At 36.9% G+C, this 21,289-nt stretch overlaps 1 protein-coding gene across 1 annotated transcript in view; it reads left to right on the forward strand.

Annotated features, from left to right (window-relative positions):
• Positions 1-3,441: 3,441 nt before the first annotated feature.
• Positions 3,442-21,289, forward strand: part of large2 (LARGE xylosyl- and glucuronyltransferase 2) — a 142,365-nt gene continuing 124,517 nt past the window's right edge. The window contains exon 1 of the mRNA XM_047822542.1: positions 3,442-3,541. The gene's annotated coding sequence lies outside the window, so the exon portion shown is untranslated. The remainder of the gene's footprint in view (positions 3,542-21,289) is intronic.

The raw sequence follows: 21,289 nt of genomic DNA on the forward strand, positions 1-21,289 counted from the left end.
AAAAGATCTTTAATAGCCTGGTAACTGTATATTTATACTCTTGTATGGTTTTAAATGAATGATGGCAGAAATAAATAATAATAATAATAATAATAAATTGTACTTTTGTAAGGAATATCTCCAGGTTAGTGACCTCAAAAAATGTAGTCACCAGAAAAAACTGAAAATATTTACAAAATAATCAAGAAAAAAATATTGCAAGTTAAATTCAAGACCCAAAATTGTTGGGTATTTTTTTTTCTTAAATAAATAAAAAGAAATATAAAATGTATTTTCTACAAATGTTCCCCTAGGTCAGGGGTCAGCAACCTTAAACACTCAAAGAGCCATTTGGACCTGTTTCTAACAGAAAAAAAAACAGGGAGCTACAAAACCTATTTGACATCTAAAATGAAGACATACTGCATATATCGTTTTTTGCACTGTAGTGTGTTGCATTTATGAAATCAATGAACTGCTACAGAGTAAATAAAATTTTATTTCTGCAAGCAAACAAAAATATTTTGAACAGTTTGAACTAACCTTGACAAAAAAGATGCTGGGTTGAAGGTTACTTTCAAATAAAATGTTCAATTTCTAACTGAGTCCTCTTCGTATTCATGACATCAAAATTTTAACTTGCCGGCTGCTGCAACCCTAAAATGCGCCTGCTTCTGTGTGTCGGCTTGCGCAAGTCGGCAGTTATGACGCATATTTTGAGTGACAAACAAATTAATCATGGTTTATTTTAATGTTACAAGGGCATCATAATCTTAAAATTTCATTTAAAAAAAAAAGTAACTAAAATAAAATAAATTTAAATTAAACATTTGTAAGATTTGTAAGTGTAATCTGTTAATCTTGATATTTTTTTTGCACATATACAGTACCATGAGCAGAAAAAATAACTGAACGTGTGAGAACTTCCTCAGCAAGAATATACATATCCAGGTACAGTATGTGGTTCAAATTCCTTCCTGCCTTTGTGTTTCTGAATAAATCTGTCCCATCTGTTCATCTGTCACAGTCATGCATAAACTCTCCATGTGTGTGTGTGTGGGATTACATGTTTTAAGAAAGCTGAGCTCCAGAACTCTAGGACAATCCCAGACCTTCGAGAACAGTCTGAAATTTTGAGAGAATGCAAAAAGTGGAAAGTTTCTGCTTTTGAGGATCTAAAATTGTCCCTAAGCAATCAAGAATCAGTGGGTTTTATCAGAATCAGGGATTTAACACAGCAGTTAGTGTCACTGGTGAACAAAACGAAGGCCCATTTGATTCTTTGAGTCTTGATGATGTCTGTCATGATCGAGGATTGATTATGTGCTTTATTGATGCTTGCAAAAGTGTGTATGTGTGTGTGTGTGTGTGTGTGTGTGTGTGTGTGTGTGTGTGTGTGTGTGTGTGTGTGTGTCAGTGTTCCCTGCTGGTGCTTTCTGGTTCTTTCTGTTTCCCTTAGTATACAACAAATTTAGAGATAGATAAAGACAGTGTCTGTATGTGGGTGGGTGAGTGGAGGAGAGTCTGTTAACTCAGATTAGGGGGCATTTTCTTTTATGCTCCATACACGCAGTCTTGACCTGTATCTGAATCACTACACACTCTGTGCTGCTAAAACATGATTGGCTGATTAGATAACTGCATTAATGTGTACGTGTGTGTACAGGCGTTCCTATTAAACTGGACAGTGAACGTAGATATATATAATCAAGTTGGGAGAAGGGATGATGATTTGAGTGGAAAGAAATGTATGGGAAAGAATGAATATAGAGAGATGATTGATGATGAACATCAACCCATACACAGGAGGATGAATAGAAAGGAGATGAAGAACAGAGAAAGTGGAAAATGGAGGGTGCTGATTGGTGAGAGACCTAAAATCACATAAAGAGCTCTGAACAACTGATCTCATCTTCTTCCTGGGTATGTTTTAGTTTGCATGCTTATGCGCATATGTATGGAGAAGTATGGAGATGTGAGTGTGTGTGTGTGTAAACAGGGAACATGATGACTTTGTAGAATATGAGATTAATGAAACAGCAGTAGAGAAGATTCCCTGTAAGCCAGGGATCACAGATCATCTTTCACGCTTTTATTTGGACAGTCTGAAGCACATAACCATGATGAAATCACACCGTTATTGAAACCTTTCTAAGCAGGATTGCATTACAGCCACATTCCCATATATTACAAGCTATTTAAGCTTTCATGCCTTTAGTTAAACATAGTAGTCAAGTCACAGAAGTGCTGATTTAAATTAAGCTGCATATTTTGCTGCTTTCATGCTTTAACACACCTCAGTACGGGCCTAAAACAGACTGCACTGATATTTAACTTTGTTACAGTATCTATTTTGTTCAATTTTGTTTTATACGGCATACTATTCAAGGATGGATTTCACTCATTTATTTTTAAACCAATTTAAGACATTTTAAGCAAATCAGATTTTTTAAAATGACTTAAATTGGTAAAAGAAAAAAAAAAGAAAAAGAGTGAAATCCATCCTTGAATAGTATGCATTTCTAGGCTGACATGAGATTTGACAAAAATATGGTAAAGAGAACATGGAGGAAAACTGTACATTTGGTAATACTGTACCACGACTGTGGTGCCCTTGAGCAAGGCACCGACCCCCCAACTGCTCCCCGGGTGCCGCAGCATAAATGGCTGCCCACTGCTCTGGGTGTGTGTTCATGGTGTGTGTGTGTTCACTGCTGTGTGTGTGCACTGCTGTGTATGTGTTCACTGTGTGTGTGTGTGTGTGTGTGTGTGTGTGTGTGTGTGTGTGTGTGTGTGTGTGTGTGTGTGTGTGTGTGTGTGTTCACTGCTGTGTGTGTGCACTTTGGATGGGTTAAATGCAGAGAACAAATTCTGAGTATGGGTCACCGTACTTAGCCGTACTGTATGTAACGTCACTCACACACCCATTTGAGGGATACAGTTGACAGAACGGTTATCTCGTAACTCCAGGGTTGGGGATTTGAGTCCTGCTTCTGCCCTCTGTGTGTGGAGTTTGCATGTTCACCCTTGGAGTGAAATATTCAGTGCATGGTTATTTTTCATTGCTCATGATTGGAGCCAGTGTGAATAGACAAAGAGGCGAATCTAATCTAATTGTCCTCAATCTCCTTGTATAATGCCTAGAACGGAAATTATATCACAGACCAATAGGTATATCATGTTACTGCCTGAAACATGACACTAGTGTTATCGGAGTCTGTGAGGCATCGAGGCCCACGGTAGTGAAAGTCCTTGTTATTATTTAAAGGATGTGAAATCATGGTAAGCTATTTGTAACTTGGCAGGTCACGATCTATTTTCATCCCTAGTCAGAGACACACGCATGCAGCAACCACGAATCCCATCAAAGGCCAGTCACTTTCTTATACTGGTCATTCTGGGAAGGATCCAAAATAAGCAACAAGTCATGATTATATCACATGGATTGCTGAGTACTAAGTTGAAGCAGTTGGTGTGTATAATTCTTCAGAGAGGACAAATACGTATCAACTCGACTTTACTTTGCAGGATCCTCTTTCAAGGTCTTCGACTGATGGCACGTGTAAGTGTGTGAAATGCATTTTCTTCAAATGATTTGAAACGCGTAATTTGCCAGTGAGACCCCATACTGCGTAATGATACGTGCTAGTGGGTTTATGAAGATTGTTTGACATTAGCATGAGCAGCTAATTGGTTCCTGATTTATAGTATTCATTAATGAGGAGATGCACTCTAGGAAAACAGAATACCTTTCCTTGTCACTGGGGTGACTGCTATACTGTTTATCTTTCATCTGGAAAGCTATATTTACAGAAGCGTATGTTTAAAGTGCTTGGAAACAATTCTCAAACGTTTTGCGCAAACGATCCCGAATGGAAATAATGGATTTCTGTGGCCCCTACACCTTGGCATTTTGTTTTCCTCTTGTTATTTATCATCGCACTCATAAACCTGTATTCAATAAGTGATTTTCCATTTTTTCGTGCTTGTGTTCTTGACATCTGTTGTTCCACTGAGTCAGAATCACTCAGTATATTTGAGGAACTAGTGGAGGTAGGTGGATGAAGTTTTTTTCCCCCTACATTATTACAGCGTATCAGTGTAATCTGAATGTAACTCCTAGTGCCATTTTATATTCTTATTATTTATTTCCAAAATAAGTTTTAATTTCAAAGGAGCTGCTCTTTATTTTCTCCCACAACCCTACTTGTAAAGCAAGTGAAACCACATAAGGTCTCGAGCCCTAGTTTATGGAATCCCTGCACATAAAGCTAATTAAAGGTACATGAGCATTCATACAAGACTAATAATGTAACTTATATAATTATATAGCTTATAACTTAATCATATGCAACATTCATTACTAAAGATAGAAAAGATGCACTTTTTTTTCTTTCTTTTTTTTTTTTTTACCAATTATTTCTTAAAAACAGATGTCAGATGTTGTGTTGAGGAATATGATAATACTGTACTTACTCGGATAATACTTTTTATTTTTATCAATGTGTACCAAACAGGGAAGCTCACAAAGGGCATCCAGAAATAAAAGGCATTCATATCGATCTATATTTATCTCTCCTGATTTTGCAGCACACACTGTACGGCATAAAGAAGATAAGATGAATAATTCTAGCTATCTATAGAAAATGACTGTGCTGACCGTCTGTCTGCAGTAACACCGTAACAGCTCTGTGCTTTGGTTGCAACACTAGGGTCAGATTTTCTTAGGGCAGCAAATGATCAGTCTATAAGTAATCATCAAGCAGCTGCAGATTTGCTAACAGTATTTATATAATTTCCGGCCCATTATTTTGTCAGTACATGGGTTGGACTTGGAATGAGTTATTGCATTGGCTCAGTGTCTCCAGTCAGGTGCCACACTTGCTAATCCAGCCACACTATTTTTATTTAAAATTCACTAGAATTAATTAAGCCTTTTCTAGTTTGCCTAATTAATTAATTAATTAATTAATTAATTAATTAATTTGAATTTTACTGAATTTTATTATCGCACGTAATGATTAACTAACAGTTTTGTGGCATCATTAATATTAAAAAAAATGATAAGTTAAATAAGTTACATACTATAAGTTACATAAACCTACTACAACCTTTTATTTTGACTTATTAGTTCGATTAGCTTGGTGCTTAGCTTGGGATTTTGGAACCTATTGGCATAATGATTTTTGTTCTAACAAAATATTCTATTAAAAATGGACTTTGTACTTTTTCATATTTATTCAGACCTTCAAAGAACTGCAAGTCTCAACGCACTTTTCCTCTCTCATCTCACTAGTGACATTAAAATTATATACTTATTTAAATTTTACATTTCTGTTTGAATCATAATAATTCGTCAGTCTAGAAAAAACTATCAGAATTAATTGGGATGTCAGAGAAGTTAATTGCTAATGTGTGAGATTGTGTTTTTTGTTCACTGTGTGTAATTGGCTCAGGGTTGTGCAGCTCTCTCTAAAGAAAAATTAATTGGCTAATGAATGTAAAAGCATATACTGACGGTAAGCATTCATTGTCCTGATTAATATTTAGAATTCTTAATACAGGAGCCTGATTTTATGTTCTTAAAAAATAAAGAGGGATTTGTTTAATTGGTACTAGTGAAGTTTGTCGTGAACAAGGAGTCGATGACATTCACACAATTGCGAATATATATATATATATATATTGTTATATGCCGTACTCGCACGCATCACTGATATATTTTTTTAGCTATATTTGATATATTTATTTCTTATTTATATTGTATCTAATTGTGCCTTATTTCTATTTCTTTATTCCTTTATTTTATTATTTTATTCTCTACTATTGTCTTTTTTATATCAAGGACATGTCGTACTGTGTTTGATTGTGTATGCGACAAATAAATAAATAATTAAATAATTTGAACATACACTTGACATACTAGTACTTAACAGACTGTACTAGAGTTGCTTAACCAGTGTGCAACCAGGAACAGGTGCTAGTTTTTAGTACACGTGGCATGTATGTTTATATTATATTATTATTCAGATTTTAATTCTAACTTTGGGTTTAATGTGTAAAAACCAAAAATATGCACCTTTGTGTATAAACTTCTGTGACCCAAACACACCACCAATACACTCAGGCCATATAACCGACTTAACAGGATAACGTTTTAATCGTTGGTCCTGAAAATATCCACGAAATATTTTACTGGTGTTGCCTGTTGTCCTGCTATGAGGACAAAAAGCACATCAAGTAAGTTTTCAAACAGTTGCTTGCTTCAAAACATTTACTTCATGACTTTGTCTTTCGCACTGCAAAAAAAAAAATGGTCTGTTTTTACAAAATTGCAGACTTTAGCTTGGTGTTCATGACTTTGAATGTTTGTGAGGTCATCCGTAACAAATTCACATAGACGGATAAACCAGGACATGTCCTAATTCAAGAGACAGCAATATCTGACATTGTCATGATGATGAACAGAAGATAAAGAGATGAACTCTGGCATTGACTGATTCTATTCAGTGAGCCATGCATCGTTTAAGATTTTTGTGATTCTCCTTCTCTACTGCTTTAGACCAGGGGGTCGATAACCAGCCTGAATGTTGTCACAACCAGGGTAGGAAGGAGACAGACCCGTGTGCAGTATAGCTTCAAATGAAAAGGGTTTAATAAACAATGAAGACAAGACAGTAAAAGACGAGAACTAAAGCAATACAGATGACGACACTTAACAAAGACTAAGGTACACGTAACTACAGGTAACCAATGATTCCGCGTTGCCGTTGGCAACACTGCTCACTTTTATACAAACGACAATGAGATACAATTAGGATCAGGTGTGGAGACAGGGAGGAGCAGACGAAGGCGGGGCAGACACGTGACAACAACAATAACAATAGCACATGGCCAAAAGTCCGGGCTGATCCCTGACAAATGTGAACCGGTCTATTTCAGCAGATTTCAACCAGGTTCTCAAAAATATTGTTGCAGATTTGATCGACGTATTAAAAAAAAACTTGTTTCTAATATTTTACCCATAATACAGCTCTCTTTGTATGTGGCATGTGGTAGCTTAGTGGTTAAGGTGTTGGACTACTGATCAGAAGGTTCACCAAGCTTCTACTGCTGGGCCCCTGAGCATGGCCCTTATCCCTCAATTGTCAGTTGTATATAATGAGATAAATTGTAAGTCTCTCTGGATAAGGGCGTCTGCCAAATGCCAGAAATGTAAATGATGTCTCTGAAGGCAGCTGTGTGTCCACTTTATCACTGATAATCCAATATTAATTGACTTCCATAGATTGTTAAAATTTTCACTTACCCTCATTGGTTTTTATTAGTCAACACCCAGCATGTCTGGCTATGACAGACACAGAACTTTAAACAATTTTGCAGAGAAATACATAATTATTCTGGGCATATAACACAAACGTCTCTCAGTGTCTACTCAGAGTCTGTGCTTACCTGAGCCACCAGTCTGAAACAAAACGATCACTTCAGATTGATGTTACTCAGCCTGTTTAATCTATTAGCCAATTATTAAAGCATTAAGATAATTGGTGTCTGCATTCAGTTGCGTTTTTGTAAGGAAGGAATTGACTGAAATTGAGTAGCACTTGAGACTGAAGAGAGAATATTGAGACAATATCCTCAAAAGGGTAGCTACTAATTGTTATTTAATATCTGGTACTGATCTGAAGAATCATTTATTTAAGATTCATTTAATTCAAGCATCCATTACACACGTTGTACAATATTTAAAAAAGAAACGTTTTTTGTTGCCAAGGCACATTGTTCCTATGAATCTCTGCCAATGCATAAGGTGTGTGTGTTTACATTGTACAGAAATATTATGTTTGATTGGCAAAGTACAACGTAGGCTTAAACAGTTTATGTTAAACACGACAGACAGCTCTGACAAGCGAATGCTTTCAAATAGTACCATTTTCCTTTGGCCTTAAGTGCGTATTTTTTTTCACCCATGACATATTGTTACACACACTCAGCTCAGGGATAAAAAAGTAGTGGTTTTCTGCTGCCAGTGTTTTACTTGAAGTCCCTGGTCAGGGTAGGATAAAGTTGAAATATCCCACAAAGAATAGTAAAGAAAGCGGCTCAGTGTACTGCGTTAAATATTTCAGACAAATCGAAAAGTATTTTTCTTATTTAACTTTGCACTTTCACATCATGTTAATAGTTTGATATAAGTATGCTTTGAACATCTCAGTGCTAAGGAATTCTGACCAATCACATGAACAGCTAAGATAAACAAATGATCCAATCACAAGCAGGTGTTTTTTTATTTATTTACTTATTTTTTTTTTTTACAATTTCAGCATTGGGCAGAAGCCCTAATCCAGAGTAAATTACATTTAATCTTATTTTATACAACTGAATATTTGAGGCCTTGCTCAGGGTCCCAGCAGTGTCAGCTTGGTGGATCTGGGATTAAAACTCACAACCTTCCAATCAGTAAGCTAACAACTTAACGACTAAGCTACATCCCAAATCCCAGTTTAAATGTGTTTCTCCAACGTCTGCTTGTGCTCGGATTTAATACACTACTTTCTGCTGGAGGAAGGGTATTGCACATATTCATTATGTCTTCTGTTGCACCTGTTGTAGGTGTATAGGTGGTTTTAAATAATGGTAATGGTAAATAATGGTAAATAATGGTGGTAACTCATAAATAATTAGGAGATGAGACAAAGCCATGTTCATGCCATGAATCTCATCTGTAGCAGCTTAGTGTAGAACCCTTCACTGCTGCCTGGGACACGTTGGGATAGTTTTGAGTTCACAATACAAAAGTTATATGTTTATGTGTCCTAGACTGTTTCTGTAGGTCACTTGAGTGATCAGATCACGATGCATCTCAGTTACATATTCACACCTGTACTAAGTACTATCCACTTTTGTAATGTTAATACCAATGAATAAATGATTGAATCTCAATTTGATTGACATGCTGCACGGTGTCCAAACAAGCTCACATGTTAATCAGTGTGGCTCCCTCTTTGTCCCGCAAAGCGAAATTTCTGTGTACACTATCATACACGGACGTCTGCCATATGTCCCTTTGGCAGAAGACCTTTTCCAGCTTTTTACACTTATCACATTATACAACTAAGCAGTTATGGGTTAATTGCCTTGCTCAAGGACCCAGCATTGGCAGCGATGAAATTTAAACTCATCACCTTCCAGCATCAGCAACTACTCTATAGACTGATTTATTATTTTGCACATTTATTGCATTGCTTTAATCATTTTTGTCTTTAATCATGTAGCACAAAGTAGAACTTGTGTTAACTCTGAAAAATATGACTAGTGAAATCTAAATCTAAATCTAATTTAAAATCTAATGAATGAAAAATCCATTTGTAATTAAAAAATACTGTCCTACATTATAAGCACTGCTTTATTACACAATTACAAGGATTAAAAGTTATAAAGGAACTTTAAAACCTTAAAAACTTTGAAGTTGTCCTTCTAAGCTGTGGCACAGCTTGCCACCACCAGTCAGAACTGCTTCTACTTTTGCTGAATTTAAATCCATGTTAAAAACACACCTCTTATCCTGTGCTTTTAGTTGTTGGTAACTTGTACGTGTTCTTTTATATTTATATTCCTTCTTTTTTCCTTTTCTTTTATCTCTATGTACAGCATTTTGGCCAGCTCAGGCGGATTTTTTCAGGCGGTGCTTTATAAATAAAATTGAATTGAATTGAATTGAATTTGTAGAATCCTTAAAGGTTCTTCTTGAAGAATCCAGCAAGGAGCACGAGACTCTTTAACCATACAAAAACCCTTGAGGAACATTTTCCTTTCATAAAATTGTAGATGAAACAGAATCACATAGAATGCACAAGAGAGTTATGAGTAAACAGAGAGGATAGAATCTCTATCCTGTAATCTGTATGGTTCTCTATTTTCAGATTTGTCTCTCCTTGTCTCGTTGGTGTGATGCAGCTCAAGCATCGTTAATAATACTGTCCCAAAGTTCCTTTACAATATTTCAAATAATTAATGAATAACATTTCATTCTTAAATGATTAAATATTATTTAGCAGCTTATATCCATGGTTAATGTTGTGGAACATCCATGAAACAGGTTAGTTCCTGCTGTCACTTCCTGTTAGCTTTCCTTTTCACTCTCTTGAAATGAATAACACCAAAAATAACCTACAGCAACCTCTGTCCTGAAGACTGTACTGTAAATGCATTTATTTACAGGCAGCTTTACCAGATCAATGGTCTTTTTTTTTTTTAAATTAACATTTAATAAAATCAGCTTTGAAATCAGCAATAAAAATCTTGGTGAAGTATCTGTGCATTAATATCATCTTGTGATCTGCCTTTGAGCCAGCTGAGCTGAGCTGCTCTTATATAATATTAATCAACATCTTCGGACCAATTTGGGAATTCAACAGCGCTGTCGTATATTATGTATAATTGTATACATATTGCTCTGATTTCTCTAAGGCAATGGTGTTGGTCAGAAATGGTCCGGTTTACAGACATATGGGTTCAACCTTTTCAGAGATGAACAATTTTGCTTTTTTATCTTATAAATTGTACTCCAGTGATTTGTTTTCATGCTCTGTGAACTTTCTCAACACATTGTGAACATCCCTGTTTTTGCCATGTTGAAAAGCATGCTGCTATTTATCTCCCTTCTTGATATTCGTGTAAATCGCTCTAAAATCATGTTAAGCGTGATGTTTGATCTCCTCCCCACAATGTAAATAGGTCGGAATAGATAAAGCTCCGGAGAGAGAGAGAGAGAGAGAGAGAGAGAGAGCTGTTTGTGATTCAGCGCTTGACCTTATGCCAGCATCAAAGCGACAGACTGATGTCTTTGCTGGATGTCACTGGAGTTTATTTGGTCCAATTTCCGAATATTGTTATATAGTAGTGACACTTTACTAAGGCTTTTTTTAATTTATTTTTACAGATGTAAGGGATGAAAGGCTTAAAACTTAGCCTTTTAGGCTTAGAAGAAAACCAGACAGAAAGTAAAGCTTTTTCGGTGCGTGGTTTTTGGTACATAGTCACTGTTAATGACATAGAGTTTGATGACTGATGTCGTTCCTCTTTGAGTGACTTGGTTAAGTAGAAGCGAGATGGTGATCTTATAATGAACATAATGAGAGATATTTTGTAAGTGTGCGGTTATTTTTCCTGATATCTAACCTTTTACTCTACTCTCATTTGAAGTGTGTGTGTGTGTGTGTGTGTGTGTGTGTGTGTGTGTGTGTGTGTGTGTGTGTGTGTTTTGTTCTAGACTGTGCAGGTTTATCATAGTAAGTGAAAAAAGCTGTAGCTTGGATTATCCTTGATAAACAGGCAGAAAAGCTGATAAGATACCTCTTGCTGTGGAAATTCATAAGGACCTCAGTTCGGTGTTTTTGTGTTATTGTGAAATCTCATGATAGAATCCTAAAGGCAAATAGCAGTTTCAATTCAATTTTATTTGTATAGCTCTTTTAACAATAGCCATTGTCTCAAAGCAGCTTTACAGAACATAAGAAACATAGTAAAATGGTTTATTATACAAAAGCTCAAGATAAATATTAGACTTATATTTAAATGTCTTATTAGATTTATTCCCAATGAGCAAGTCTGAGGCGACTGTGGTGAGGAAAAACTCCATTAGATGGAAGAGAGAGGAACCAGACTCAAAAGTGAACCTCATCCTCATTCAGTTGACATTGGAGGGTGTGATTATAAATTATTATACACACCGGAGAGTGTTATTATGGATAGTGTCCATTCTACAGTCATTAACAGATTGTCAATTGTGTATTAATAGTTCAGAAACATTTAGATGTATTCATATGTGGTAGGAACCAATCCAGGACAACTAACTGGAGGTATAAGAAAATACATTGTAATAAAGAAACATGAAATGGAACACCCAATTGTTATTGCTTTTTATTTGTGGCCCAATGCAACACAATGTGACACACTGAAAAGCAAAACCGTCATTATATTGCTCTATGTCTTTTCTCAGTGCATAGCAATCAGCAGGGGATTTCATTTAAAGAATTAAATACTGTCAGAAGTGAATATTTAGCAAGCCACCCCACTGCTTTGCACTGCAATGTGATTCAATTTATGTCGAATACGATACACAAACTTTTGTTAGTAACATATGGAATACGATCCGCACTAGAAAAAGAGACAAAACACTGATGTCATCGTTTGTATGTTGACTAAACTGGAAAACTCTCAGCAACCGCTCAGAACCGTTAATTCCCTTTTGCATCACATTTCACCTTCATGACTGCATTTCACTCGCCACATACTAAAACCCAATCAATGTCAAATCGCAGCTCGAAGCTGTGCTCTGGGCCGTTGTTGTAATCAGAGAACAAAAAGCATCTGTAAGTGTCATTTTCCAGCCGGATATCGCTGTCCATTTAAAGGAACACGCTTCAAAGTTTCTAATAGGCTCAATGTTTCTTCCTTCCTACAATTCATGTTGGCATTCAAATAATTATAGCATAGTTGGGTAGATTTGGATCATCTTATTAACATGGCTGTCGACTATGCAAATGCTACGTCCTCATACAGTAGCTGTCACAGAGAATAGGGCATAAGCAATATCATCTCCAAATAAGATGCAATGCTAGGATTATTTAGAAAATGGCACACTTAATAAACCCCAAACAAACTACATCAGCTATAATATTTATACCGCTGAGAGGTGAAGTGAATAGCATTACTTATCGCATTACACTGGGACCTGTCAAGGGGTAGGATGTACTCAGCAATAAGTTCTTCAACAATTTTTGCATTGTGGCTGGATGCATTATCCTGCTGATAGAGACCACTTCCATTAGTGAATACCGTTGACATGAAGAAGTGTTCTTAGTGTGCAACAATTTTTAGATAGGTGCTATGTGTGAAAGCAATATCACATGAATGCCAGGACCCAAGGTTTCCAATCAGAACACTGCCCAGAGCAGCTCACTGCATCCACTGACTTGCCTTCTTCCCCCGGTGCATCCTGATGCCATTTCTTCCCTTGGAAAAGGACACACATGCACCCAGCTATCCACATGATGTGAAAGAAAACATGTTCAGTGAGATCATACTGTAGTTCACTTCTAATGTTTAGATTTCATACATTTGGAAGTGTTTTCAGGTCTGCGGCCGCATACTGTACTTTTATGCATTGTGTGTCCTGACTCCTTTGTATCATAGCTAGCATTCATGTTTTTAGCAGTTTTTGTCACAGTGACTTTTCTGTGCGATGAGAGCAGACAGCGTATGATTCTTCTTTACTTTAGTGAACCTTGGTTTCCCATGTTTCTGTCTAAGGTTCACCGGATGTACTTCCATGTTTTGTGCTAAACACGGAATACTGGGATTACCCCACAAGACCTGCTGTTTTGGAGATGCTCTGTCCCATTTGTCTAGTCATCACAATTTGGCCTGGCCTCTCAGATCCTAATGCTTAGAGAGAGAAAAGTAAAGAGAGAGAGAGAGAGAGAGAGAGAGAGAGAGAGAGAGAGAGAGAGAGAGAGAGAGAGAGAGAGAGAGAGAGATTGGTTAAAATATATATATAAATATTAGAAGTCAAAGGTTTTACCAAGGTCACACGTATATTGCTTAATACTACATTCAATAAAAACCCCAAAGGATAAGCAAAGATCATACGGAGTGACTAAATAAGATTTCATTCCTCACATATGAGTCTCGGCTTTACCTTGTGCACTTATGTAGATATACAGAAGAACACTAAGATGAATAAACTGGTGCAAGGAGCTAACATTCTGTACTATTGAGAACAAGAGAATAAGATGCCTCTAACCTACAGACTTTGTGCTTTACTGTTAAACATGGCAGTGGACTCATAATGCTATGGACAGCCTCCTTGTGGGAGTCATTAGGTTCGATGCTTGCTCTGCATGGTTGTATAATGGCTAAGGAATATGAGGCCATTTTATAGGACCAGGTGTATATTATGTTCCCTTGTGAACCTTTAAAGGTCCAAGATAATAATGCTTTTCATAAACACTGCCAAATTAATTCAAAAGTCCAACAATAGATGAATGGTTCGTTATAAATGAACTCCGAATAGGTATTAAAACCATCAGTAAAGTTTAATGATGTTTTTGCAGTTGTTAAATCCCTTAAAAAAACAAATCAGATAAGTTTAGACAATTATTTCGTCATGTTTTTGTGCTTTCATGAGTTATTAGTAACATTTTCTTGAATAATCTGTGTTACATAATTCTATGTTGCAATTATTAAATATGATGAATATATATATATTTATATTTCTGTCAGGACCACTTTGTCAAATGAGAATTTATTAGATGATAGCATACAGTTAGTGTTGGCGGTATGGACCGAGCGGGGAGAGCAGCAACTAGAAAATAAAATAGACTCCCCTATAACAGAACCACTAATCATGCATAGAGTTTTTTTGGCAGGTAAATGAATAAATGGATAAATAAATAATTAAATAATTGGGGGGGGGGGGGGGGGATATGTGGAGATTTAAGACGTAACTGGTACAATTAACACGGGTTCCGGCATGCTGGAGTCGGGGTTGGAGGAGGGAGTTTAATTCGTAGCAGCAGAATGTAAATGGTCGGGTAATAGGATGTCGTAACCGGGTTGGTGCGCGTCGTGGACAGCTGATTACCAGCAGATGCACGCTTGACGACGTAGCCTGCCAGAACTGACGCGATGCTTGATATATATAGATTTTATGGAGATTTTATGGATCTGGGTTACGTTTTCGAGTCAGTATTTCTCTTCTAGTTCTTTATAATTTTCCTAAAATTAAAATTTTAAATATATATTTTAAATATAAATTGTGATTGTGATATATATATATATATATATATATATATATATATATATATATATATATATATATATATATATATATATATGAATGTAATTTTATAAGGAAAATTATTACATTAGAAGGGGTCAATAAAAGTCCATAAAATCTACAGCTACAGACACACTGTATGTTAAGGTAGCTTAACTACACTGATTTACCTCCATGACTACTAATAAAATTCTATCAGAAATAACAGCTGATAATTATTTGGCCTGTTTTTCTTACTGGATCACCAAAAGTGAGCCTTTTTTTCCATTCTCCATTAGAAATAATTGTGCCTCGAGTTAAAATCAGCCCTGAAAAACACAATTTTGAAGAACAACTTTACAGCATTATGTGTACCGTGTGTGTTTTTACAGAGGAAACATGAGTGGCAAACATTAAACAGAATAATTTAACCCATTGCAGAGGTTTATATGTTCCTCAGGTCAAAGTTAAAGAGCTCACATTTGTTTGTAATGCTGACCTATGCAGAATAATGTATTTACTGTAACTTAATGGATTAAAATATATTGTGTAAGTGTGAGAAATTAAACCATGTACTGTGTATCAACATTACTCCTTTACTTGGATGATGGAATAGGTCAGGTGTTGATTCATTTTCTATAACAGCAGCTTTGACAATAATGTAAGATAAATCACAGAACTATATTAATGTGCATACACAACTCTGTTATCAGTTATAGTGTAGCAGCTAATTCACAGGGATTTACATGACTAATATGGTACATAAGTCAAACCTTATAATTAAACTATTTAAAAGATGTGTTTGGATTTTTTTTTTCTTCTGTGTCAGGAGTTGGGGGTTTGATTTCCACCTCCTCCATGTGAGAAGTTTACACGTTTGCACTGTGCTTCGAGGTTATCCTCTGCGCTGTAGGCTGACTGGCATCTTTAAATTGACTGTAGCATATGAATGAGTATGAGTTTGATTGTGTGTGATGGTGGCCTGCAATGGGTTGGCACCTTGTCCAGGGTGTCACCTGTTTTCTTTCCCAAATCTCCTGGAATAGGCTCCAGGCTCCCCGAAATCCTGTACAGGACAATCAGTACTGAACTAACTGAGCAGTACTGAACTGAACAGTACTGAAAAAAGGAGAGTTTTTTTTAACTGGATCTCTTCATTAAAACTCAGACAAAAATCAAGTCACATATCTTTATATGTCAAGATTTTTATTTCCAAAAATATATATATATATTTTTTTCCAAATGCAGTTTTTTTTCCCAAATGCAGTCTTTGCCATTTGTTTTCCTTTAATTTCCGATCTACAGTTTTTTGCAGGTTTTGTCCCAAATCTCTATACCAGATTGGTGTAATCCCTAGGTGCCCTCCCTGGCTAAACAGAGACATGGTTATACTTATAGCATTGCTACTTTTACAAACATAAATGCTGAATTCGTGAGTCAGAGACACACTGAAACCTGGACTTGGAGAGCACATGACTGTGAGGACATCCCCTCTTTTCATGTCTACTGCTCCAAAGTATTCTCCAGCTTAGACCCTAAAATAAAATAAGCTCTTATTACTGTACAAGCACAATGCAACAGAATTTGAGCAGTTACATCTCATGTTTAGGCTTCCCAGGCTCCGTGATATATAATGTGTAGAAGGGTCTAGACTATCTGGGGCTACCATTAAAGTATGATATACGTCACACCAGCAGAGAGAGAGCCTGTTTCCTTCAGCTCCGTTTATAGACAACCCTTTTACTGCCTAGCTACTGCTTATTATTAAAGGAACACTTCAGCGTTTTTTAAATCTGATCTCTAATACTGTAACTGCAGTGTACTGATTATTACTCACATGAATTCCCTTGTACCTCGTACAGAGATGAAAATATCTTTACTCAAAATCATTATGAATTGAATTCATCTTTCCAAACAGAGAAAACTGGAGACCTTCAGTGTTTACTCTGAACTATGTAGACTATGCAGGTTAATTATAACGCATGTGTCCTTCCTTATAGAAAATGAGTTCCAAGCGTTCCAAGTTGAAGTATTCATGAAATCGTACAACAAAAATCTTTTCATTTAAGTCTTTTGACTATGTTTGGCAGGTCCCCTTCAACTTTCATTGTAGATTCATTGAATAAATCACACACAATGAATCAGAGTCAGCAAATAGCTTCAGAAAACTATCTATCTGTCTGTCTGTCTGTCTGTCTGTCTGTCTGTCTGTCTGTCTGTCTGTCTGTCTGTCTGTCTGTCTGTCTGTCTGTCTGTCTGTTTTTTTGCTCATGCTTATAAATACAAAATGCTTCATACAAGGAAATTTGAAGCGGACACTGTACATTTATTTATACATACATACAAACATACATACAAACATACATACATATAGATTGCACACACACTGAGTTCACCATGCACACATCTATAACCTGATGCATTTACCTCAAAATAAAATGAGAAAAGTCAAGGCTTCACAGGATAAAACAAAAACCTGATGTTATTCTCTTCAAAACATGATCCTTTTATCCATCTGATGTAGTAATTATAGCCAGAGAATGGCTTGGCTTTGGGAGTGGAAAGTAATACAGGGTGCATTTGTGTGTGTGTTTGTGTGTGTGCGTGTGTGCGTGTTTGTGACAGTATTCCTCATAGTAGCCTCCTAAACAGATGGCACGGAAGCTCCCGGAAAGCATGTTATATTTGCTCCTGGTCTGAAATGATTCCTCCGTGACAGTCTATAAAGCTTTACCCCTCTCCAATACATTGCTGTTTACACAAACTGGCCTCATGTCATCACTGGTTGTCATGGGAACACTGTGTGTACTCTGCCCCAAGGATGGAGAGGTTAGTCAGGACTACACTATACAGTACAGTATAATGTTAGATCTGTCTCTACCATGAATATATGATTGTAAAAATTGATTGTAAAATAGTAAATAATCATGCTGAGAGAAGATAGCGATCTGAAATGCCTGGACAGACGAATGTTCTTACCTACAGCCTATACTGTGAAAAGCAGAAGGGTGTTTTATATATGAAAGCTGCCTTGTTCTTTGTTTTCAGGGCCAGTCATGATAAAACATTGTCAGTCAAAATGGCACAGTAGTGTCACACAGTGTTAATCAAATACTCCAAAATGTTCCACTCTTTTGAAGCCTTGGCTCACAATGGAGCTAAACTCAATACTCGATAAAGACAGAAAAAAGACTTTCATAGTTGCTCAGTGGATGACTCACTTACTGGGAATTCAGACACACGCACATTGATTCGAAAGCATTGAGTATGAATTTTACACTGCAAACGTAGGAACATTGTTCAGCATTTTATTTGTGTCTTCAAACATTCTCATGAACCATGTGAAGTGGGACTGAAAGAATGCAAGTTCACTGTGATTACTGAATATAAAAGGTTAGGTTCTTTATAGCCGATGGTTTAAATGGTGTTCTTTGTCTGTGTTTTGAAAGAAAAGTTTTGGTCTTTATCCTAAGAGGATGCTTTATAAATAAATATCAACTACGTTATTTGGCTCTTTATTTAGAACAACTTACAAAAATCCATTATAGTGTCTATCAAATCCATATCCTCATGCTGGTACAAACAGTTCAGGGTCTAAGAGTCGAGATAAAATCTCTGTTAGCAAAAAGTTCTTAGCATGCCACCTTCACAGTTCTTTCTGGGTGGTATACGGTTTCTCAAACACCCTAGGTCATAGCAACTAAACTTACTACACCACCAGATTTTTTTTATTGCAGAATCACACTGACTCTGTATTTATGTTTCTTGACTCATGTCCCGTCTTATTTTCTGCATAATCATTCATGTCTACTGCACTGTCTGTTCCTGCTTCAATGAATTCCTATGAGCACAACGCTAGGCCCAAGTGTTTCTGAAGTTACACAGTTACTACAATAAGGTACATCAACGAAAACAGTACAAGATTAAATCTCCAGGATCCTTGCTTCGTTCCCTAGAAAGTAGATATAAAGGGTGAATTAGCTATTTGAATGAGTGTGTGATTACTGTGTGTGTGTGTGTGTGTGTGTGTGTGTGTGTGTGTGTGTGTGTGTGTGTGTGTGTGTTGGACTCGTGACTTTTCCATGATATATTCCCATCTCACCAACGTGGTCTTCTGATCCATCGCAGACATGACTTCTCATGACTAGGAGAAATCACTTACTATAGACGAATAAACATACTGTATGTTCATTTCAGTGTTTAGGATACAATGGTTCAATACAAGTAAGCTTATACGATTTCCCCCTAAGATTTCCAATCACAGAAAAACTCATTTTCTCTGCCTTCACTACACCTTCACATATACCCAGCTACTGAGCTAATGAAATCATGCTTTAGAAAAGGGGGCATACATTTGTATGACTGCACCAAAAATGCCTCTTTCAGAAAATCAATAAAGTATACATAGTGATGTTAATCCTCAAATCTGATTAGTCAGAAGATGTGTATTAATTCTCTTTAATAGCAGCCCTGACAATGTGCTAGTTCTGGTCCTGCAACAGACTGATATGGCTGATGCTCCACACAATCTATGCATATAGACTTTATTAGGAACACCTATACATTTACATTTACAGCATTTAGCAGACACTCTTAGCAGACACTCTTATCCAGAGTGGACCTGGGATTCGAGCCAGTGACCTTCCGATCAGCAGTCGAACACCTTAACCACTGAGCTACCAAGTCTCAAAACCACGTTACACCTAGCAGTACACCTAATCCCTCAAGAAGTAATCTAATCAGACAGCAGTATAATGTATACAATCATAGAGCATGGCATGTTGGTTGATGTCAGATGTGCTGGTTAGTTTTAGTATTTCAGAATCTGCTGATCTCAAGGGACCTTCACACACAACAGTCTTCAAAGTTCATACAGAATGGTGCATAAAACAAAATGTCATGAGCAACAGGTCTGGTGATGGAAATGCCTTGATGATAAGAAAATGAATGGATTGGTTCAAGCCAACAGGAAAGATATAGTAACACAAATAATCATGTTTGTGATTTACAACTGTGGTGAGCAGAAAACATTGTGCTAAAATCACGTGAGTGTGTATAATGGTGTTCTTGCACAGGTACAAACTTCTGCTGTCTATATCTCAGGGAATTCCATGCTGTCATGTCACACATCCTGTAAACACCAATGGCTACACCATTAGGTGTCGGTGAGGACCATGAATGAATTTACACAGTGAAAAACTCTAACTATTATATAATGTATATGTTATGTATATTAAAGTATATAATAAAATATGTACCCGGTACACTACAGTATATATGTTTTAGACTATTATCTTACAGTAAAAAAGCTAAGAAATCTTGACATTTGCATTTCATAGTCCTAAGAAACATAATGCATATTTTATTAATATTTCAGAAGTACCGTGAATAGGTTTGATTGAGGCCAGTGATTGATGCACGAGACGCTTTTTAGAACATCATTACATTAGCATCTAAATGAAATCCCATTGCACGGATCTGGTAATGGGGGAAATTTGATTTGCATTTGCCATGTTTTATTATGCGCCTTTCAGTTATTCAGTCGCATAAGCGTTTGATCCTGTTTATAAAAGCAGGTTTTACCTATTTAGCGTCACATAAAATGACTTTTTGACCAAAAAAAGGAAAGTTAGGGAATGCAAATAGGAAACTGTGTCAGAGATTGCGACAAAAAGGACACAATTAGCTCTATTTAAAACTAAAGAAATAAAAGAGATTGTCTCTAAAATATAAATGGTGTCCAAAAAAGCGTAGTAAAGATAGACCTTTGCACAAATCCTGGCTATTTACAATCGCTGCATGACCTCCTCAGTCTCACAGTATGACGATTACATGCTTCTGGTGGGCAGAGATGTGAATCAGTTAATGAGGTTGTTGGTTAGGAGAGATGAAGTCAAGGGAGTTCATACTTCTGTGCCATGATGAGGAACACAACACATGCTCACACAATCTGGCAGACTTTCTGGCTGCTGTAGCAGTGTGTGTCCCAATTGGAATAGTCTTATCTGGAGAAGCATCCTACCTGAAGCAGTGTCACACCAGGAGATTCTGGGCTTCTGCCTGAAGCAGTGTCTTGCCTGGAGTAGCCTCGGATCTGAAGCAGCGAGGCATCTGGAGTAGACTCCCATCTGAAGCAGTGTGGCATCAGGAGTAGACTCCCATCTGAAGCAGTGTGGCATCAGGAGTAGACTCCCATCTGAAACAGTGTGGCATCAGGAGTAGACTCCCATCTGAAGCAGTGTGGCATCAGGAGTAGACTCCCATCTGAAGCAGTGTGGCATCAGGAGTAGACTCCCATCTGAAGCAGTGTGGCATCAGGAGTAGACTCCCATCTGAAACAGTGTGGCATCAGGAGTAGACTCCCATCTGAAGCAGTGTGGCATCAGGAGTAGACTCCCATCTGAAGCAGTGTGGCATCAGGAGTAGACTCCCATCTGAAGTAGTGTGGCATCAGGAGTAGACTCCCATCTGAAGCAGTGTGGCATCAGG

Source organism: Tachysurus fulvidraco, chromosome 13 (genome assembly GCF_022655615.1).
Source record: "Tachysurus fulvidraco isolate hzauxx_2018 chromosome 13, HZAU_PFXX_2.0, whole genome shotgun sequence".
NCBI classification, from domain to species: domain Eukaryota; kingdom Metazoa; phylum Chordata; class Actinopteri; order Siluriformes; family Bagridae; genus Tachysurus; species Tachysurus fulvidraco.